Source organism: Parasteatoda tepidariorum, chromosome 8, assembly GCF_982258835.1.
Source record: "Parasteatoda tepidariorum strain Cologne lab strain chromosome 8, Ptep-v5.0, whole genome shotgun sequence".
NCBI lineage: Eukaryota > Metazoa > Arthropoda > Arachnida > Araneae > Theridiidae > Parasteatoda > Parasteatoda tepidariorum.
The window spans coordinates 64640874-64647973 of record NC_141762.1 but is presented as its reverse complement, the minus strand read 5'-3'; the positions used below and the strand labels follow the sequence as shown (position 1 = coordinate 64647973).

The following is a 7100-nucleotide window of genomic DNA, read 5'->3' as shown; positions in this document are numbered from 1 at the left end:
TAACCAATCATAAAGCGTATCTGTCCACGTGACTCTCCGATTTTTTTTTTCAAAAATAATTTAGCTCTGTTTATCGTAGTCAAGGCAGCTACAATTTTTGTAGCATCTTGATTTTCTTCATATGAAGAATAACAAATAGCCATTCATGAATTTGAAAAAGAAAAAAGGACAATCTTCTGGAAGAGAGAAGCGAAAACTTTACAAAATGCTTCAAAGAAATTTAAAAAATTTGATAAGGCTCCGCTGGAATTGAAATACACATGGTGGAAGAATTCATTAAAAAAAATGTACAGATAACAGTCGCCAATCCAAGTAAGTAAATTTTGTATTGTTTAATTAATTTTTAAAATGTGTTATTTAAAATGAATTATTTAAAATGTGTTAATTGATTAGCAACATCGTTCCTGATGTCACCATGTCAATAGTCACTATACACCTTGTAAAGAACAATTTAACACTCTTGTTTTATATGTTCTCTGACCTGCTATCTATTATTTTATATTGTGTCTGCAAGCCCTTATAGAGTTTAGTTTATACATTTTTTATACGTAGTTTGTTTAAAAAAAAATTTATTTTCCAGAACCTTTACTCAAAATTGTCCAGCTGCTGTCTCCAGATAAACAATTTTTGCAGATAAAATCAATGAATGAGGATCATGACCATGTCCTCTCCGAATCTTTGTTCCGTTCTTCGCCTAAAGTAAGCCTGATAGCTGTTGAGCACCAAGAGAAAGTTCAAAAATATGTGAATCTCCAAGTGTCTATATTTCTGTTCCATTTCATATAGGTAAAAAATTTTCCTACATTTACTCTAATTATCTCCATTTTCTATCATAATATTGTTTGTATAGTTAAGAAATTATTTTGTTACTCAGAGTGATTTACACTGACTTACGTGTGAATATTATAATATCTATTTGAACTTATTGTTGTTGCTCAAACTGTTGTTAATGGAGATTTCTGTATCGTGATCTGCGGCAGAGTAATCGCAAAGTCCAGGAAACTTCCGGGCAGTGACCCGCGAGAAACTAAAAGCAATGTCATAGAAAGGGACTGACTCGTAGGGTATACTTGTAGTTACCCCTAGGCAATTATCTACATATATTTTTTAAAAAATTTGCAAGTTTAAAATCTGTTTGGCACCTTGGCAATTGTAGTTGCTTCGCCAGATCATAATACGAAATATCCCCTGTTTTTTTACCTTGCCATAATGTCAAATGTATTTTAGTTATATATAAGAGCATAGTAAATTTTCATATGCAGTCCTTGCTTTAAATTTCATGTATCCATAAAATATGGTTAGAAGCAAAGACACATAGAAAATTCAAATTCTGAATTTGTTTTTGGCCAAGTAAAATAAGTTTTGAGGCAAATTTAATGTTTGTGTTCTAAAAATAAATTCAATGAAATACTTGTAAGTAAAGCAAGTACATTGACTTTAGTTATGCAAACTGTTATAACAATATAATTTTTTTAATAATTTAATGCATGATCCTTATAATAGTATTATATTAGTAAACAATTTGTTTCCGATTGAGGAAGAATATATTCGGAGTGTTATTATCATAAATAGTGATTTTGTGCTGACATTTAATATAATTCATCTTTCTTTAAATATCTTTATTCACTTTAAATTATGACATAATATTTTTTATGATAATGATCTTTTTTTATAAGTTTTACTGTGTAAATATTTTTATTTAAATAGTATTGTAAAAGCTTAAAAATAGAAATAAATCCAAAAAGTTAATATAAAATGCATATAACAAAATTAAAAGGAGTTTAAATACCGCATCATCACCAACTCACTAATACATATACAGTGATACCTCGGGATACGAGTTTAATTCATTCCCTAACCTTGCTCGTATCTCAAAGCAATTTTGCCCATTGAAATGCCATTAATCCGTTCCATCCCCAAAAATGCTACCCTCAATTGTTTTTGTTGTGTGTTTTTGAATAAGAAAAATGTATTTATAAATGACAAATACTATATAAAAACATAATAAAAGAGAATGTAAAGCAGAAAAAACTGCTTTTATAAAGTGTACATGCATATTTGTATTTTGGTTACTTAAATGCAACTTACACACAACTTAAATGCTACTATATGCTTAATTTTAGTCACTGCTTTTCTCTTCACTGGTCTTTGCTTTTTTAGCCAGATTTAAAAACTGTCCAAGGAGGTTTGTTTCTTCCTTTTCAGAATGCTGGAGAAATGAGTTAGGCAAGTCTCATTAAATAGCTCCGATGTACTACCAGTTTCAACTTTTTCAGGGTGTTTCTTTTCCACGAACTGTGAAATTCTCTTCCACATTTCCAAGAATTCTTTTATCTCATTTGTAGAGATAACCTCCTCCACCTCTGGTTCTTCCTCGAGTCCAATTTCTTGCAGTACGCCCGAATGCTCACCCATCACCAGGTCCATGGATTTTCTCAGAGGCACAATCTCCTCCTCCGCTGGCACTTCGAGTTCGAATCCTTCAAAGCTACGGACTTAGCCGACAGCACAATTTTCGGCTATAGACTTCGAGGCTCGGTGGGTGAACGGGAGCATTGTCGAGGACGAGAAGGGCTTGCAAGGCCATTCCTCGTATCTCAAATAACTCGTATGTAAGGGCATTCGTATCTCAAGGTACCACTGTATTTGAATCTTTTTTATTGTTAAAGACACAATTTTTAACTCTAACATTATAAAATATAAATGCAACAATAATGTGAAAGGAACAAGTATATTAATCTTGCATTAAAACAATTTCAATTTGGTCAGATTTATTATTTTCCCTTCCTTAGCTTTTCTAACTGCACAATTTAGCAAATGAGATTACAATACATAATTTAGAAATTCTTTCTAAAATTAAAAAAAAATTTTCCTTTTTTTTTTGTTTTGTTTTGCATATTTAAAAAAAAATCACTCATTAAATGGCCCAAAAATTAATTCTATTATTTATGCCGGGTTCCCATCGTCCTTAAAAACTACTTTATTTTTATTTTAGCAATTTTTATCTTCTGCAATGATTTCTTTTATCTAGCTTTTTTTTTTTTCTTAAAATATTGTATATTTTTAGGTTTAACGACAAAAGTTGTTGGTTTGAAGAGGAAGAAAGGTAATAGGCCCACTCCTTTTACAAGAAAAGCAGTTTTGGAGGGAAAAAAATATGCTTATGAACTGCTTTGTAGATGAAGAGACATTATCGAAGACCATAAATAAAGGCATTTTGAAGAAGAAGCTGCTATAGAATGTGGTATAGAGAAGGTTTCTTCTTGTATGGAATCATGTGTTGAAATTAATGAAGTGAAGCTGTTCTTTACTTCTGATGGGTGGCTATTGGTTAAAAATGTGATTTTACAAAATCGAGAATGATGACATGGGAATGTTATTCATGCAAACAAGATTGCGGTATGGTGATACTATTTTGTGCGACTCTTATTCGCAGTGGTATCACTATTCCTGTGGCGGCCCTCTGCAGCCTCCAGGGCAAAAGTATTGTTCAAAATCTAAACTTTTTAGACTTTTTTTTTAGCTTATTTTGATTTTCTTCCTGTGAGATATATTTTGAATAGATATTTGTCATGTGTAAGCCAATTTTGAATAAATATTTGTCATGTGTAAGCCAACTTTATATTTTTTTTAATTCTGAAACAAACTTTATTTCTTAATTAGTAATTTTTATTGCTTTTTTTTAAAAAATATTTGTTTAACCATTGTCAAATTTCAAGTAAATGTCCACATAAAAACTCATCATTTACCTTTCATTATTAATTTCTGATGGACTTCAATGACATAAATTTTCCCACCAAGTTGTTAAATAATTAAGTTTCTAGGTATAGGTGTTACCTATTTTGAGAGAATAGTACTTTACTTTCAATAAATTTGCATTCAGTATGTTCCTTTTAACTGTAATTTATGTAGTATATGTTTCTTTCAACTTTGTGATTGCTTGCTTCTAATCCTAATTGTATAAATTTATATTTAGTTTTTTAAATCTGCTACATTTTTGTCCAATAAAAGTTTAGTTTCTTCCTGCATTTGTGTTTGATGAAATTTTGATAATATACAAGGTTTTGTATTTATAGAAATGTTTCAAAAATAAATTTTTAAAAAATCTACTCCTTTCTTTCCTACACTTAATCTTTAAATATTGATTATAAAATTCCTATTTATCAACTTCCTCTGTTTTATGAAGATTTTACTTTGAAAATTATCTTTTATATTAGATTCTTAATTTAAATAAGTGGAACTTAAAAAATTTTAACCTCCACAACATATGTATAATATCAAACATATATAGTACCAAACATGGTATTACTTTGATACAGGCACTGAAAAAATTAAATCGTATTTAATTAATTTTAAATCTTAAATGACAATACAAATAAATCTGAGTTACTTAAGATTCCAGCAGTTTATCTTCACACAATTTTATTTTTTAACTTATTTTTGTGTCTACTCCAGGTTAGTGAAGGGACATTTTATACTATGTCCCAGGTTCAAAAAACAAGTGCTTTAAATTTCTCAAGAAACACTTAAAGGATTATTTTGTAACTTTGAAGATGTTTAGTTTTTTGCGCATCAGACACAGATCTATAGCAATTCAGTTGAAATTTGAGACTTCTACCCGTAAGGCAGAAAAAATTCTAAGTTTATTTACAATAATTCTCTTAAGTGGTAAAGTGACAAATTTAGCTTTCAGTGGTCCAAAAGTAATCGTAACTTGTTTTGTCAATAGGCAGGGCTGATTACGCTCTGGAAAAATCCCGAATTTTTTGCTAACAGTGATCCTAAGATCGAAGGTTCAGACGTTTCAAAAAATCATTGATCACAGAAGTTTCTGGAAATCAAATTTTCAAAGGCGAAACTTAAAAACACAGTTTATTTCATTTGTTTGTAAGGGAGAGCCAGATACTTTATAAGCTTATATTCCTGATAAATATTTATTTTTTATTAGTAAATGGTTATTATAATCATAAACTCAAGAAAAACATACAGTAAAACCTTTTTTTGTGCGTTGGATAGGGACCGCATAAAAGAAATGATACAAAAAAAATTATAAGTTATTACGTATAACAAACAACTTTGTACGATATAGTACCTAAAAAAAAAAATTTATGCGGTGCTTAGGGACCGCATAAAAAAAGTTGGACTTAAATAAAATACATCAATGATTTATGAGAGAATGCTTTCAATTAAATTAGACCTAAAGAAATTTTAAAAATAATTCTTCATTGTCCATGTACATGGAAAAGTTTTCAAATTATGCGTTAAATAGTTTGCTACTCGTCGTAAGCAAAACGCGCATCTTCTGAAATGGTTAACAATAGCTTGAAGATAGGATTTCAATTGATTTGTTTCTTAGTACCATAAAATCGGTGATCAGTTTTATGACGACGGTCGACTGGTCAATTGCTTGTAAACCTCATGAAGTGTAACTTTAAACACCAAATTGTATCTCAAAAATTTCAGAGTGACCCTCGTATGTACGTAACTGACTCTGCCTTATCAAGAGATTGTTTAAAGTAAATGAACAGAGCATCGCGAAGTCCAGATACATCGTTGTCAAGGAGAGACCACGTAATCAGAGTTCGTCCACAACATGTATATGTACATTGATAGGAAAAATTAAACTGGCGGTAACGCCGCTAAGATTCATATACCGCATAAAAATAAATCGCACAAAACCAAAATCGCATAAATAAGGACCGCACAGAAACAGGATTTACTGTATTTGTAAATTTTAATTACTTCTCCTGGTCATCATAGGTATGTATAAAATTTTAAATACATTCTAAGTAAACTAAGAAATATTGAAAAAAAAGGAAAAATCTGAAATAGACTAAAATTATGGAAGAAAAAAAACATACCTTTTTTTTTTTTTGCATCCTGACTGAATTAGGAAGTAATATGACCCTTCATCCATTAGTTACATATGTAGTTTTAGTTTAACACAAAAGAGAAATTCTTGGAAATTGATCATGATCCGATCTAACTGTACAAACAAGTACGCTTTTAAAACATTGCCCCTGTCCCTGAAACTGATATGCCTTCAACCATCAAGATTAGAAGCAAAGCTATTTTAAACTGAAAATATTTTGCCATAGTAAAAACGAATTGACTATCCTTTAATAGCAGAAAGGGATGTTTGTCCTGAAATGTATCGTAACATACATTCCAATCGTTTTTCAGCCTGGAATGTACAATGCGCAACAAAAGGAAAAAAACAACGAACTGGACCACCCTGAATAACTTTTGATTTGATGATAAGATGTCTAGGACTTGCAAGTCTGTACTAAAATAAGCACATTTGAGGTCACCATGGTGACCTCAAATGTGCTAATTTTAGTACAGACGATATTTTAAGTGCCAAAATTAAATAGAAATCGCACTTTCTTCCAATAAGCATACCATTTTTGACGGATTTGGATTTCTAGACCCCAAAATATACGGGTAGCAGCAGTCCATGAAATATGGCGGTCAAGAAAGTGCTCCAAAGTTTGGACCTCTTAATGTTAATTTTACTTTACGCATTGTGTTACATCAAAATTTTTTAAGCGAATCGAAGAAAATTTTCACACACTTATAAAATTCATTTATCCAAAAATAATTTTTAGTAAACTTTCATTATTTTTTATTATTTTATTCAATTTTGGTAAAAAAAACTTTTGAAAAGTTATCAAGTTTTTTTGCATCAGTTTTTAAATAATATAATTTTACATGGCAAAATACAAAATTTGAGCGAAATCAGTCGAATAGTCTCTTAGAAATTGAATTTCAAAAGGGCTAGATATTTAAACTTCGATCGCTCAGGAACTATTCGATCGATTTCGTTCAAATTTTGTCTTGTAAAATTATAATTTTTAAAATGGGTGCAAAGAATTGTATACCTACTTTTAAAAAGTTTTTCAACCATTATTGAATAAAATAATGAAAGTTCACTAAAAATTAATTTTTTGCATTGAATTATCTAATTTGCTTTAAAAGTTCTCGAGATGTAGCGAAATACACAAAATAGTAAGATTTATAACATTAACTTCTCCTGGCTATAAATTGTTGCCGCTTCCTCCTATATTTAGGGGGTTCGTAAATCTGTCTGTAGCCTTCCA

General features: G+C 30.2%; 1 long non-coding RNA gene across 1 annotated transcript; it reads left to right on the top strand.

Moving 5' to 3' along the window:
• Positions 1–5: 5 nt before the first annotated feature.
• Positions 6–4028, top strand: LOC147806205 (uncharacterized). Its single transcript, XR_015435866.1, has 3 exons — positions 6–312; positions 581–786; positions 3068–4028. It is a non-coding gene; the product is annotated as an uncharacterized LOC147806205 (long non-coding RNA).
• Positions 4029–7100: the final 3072 nt, after the last annotated feature.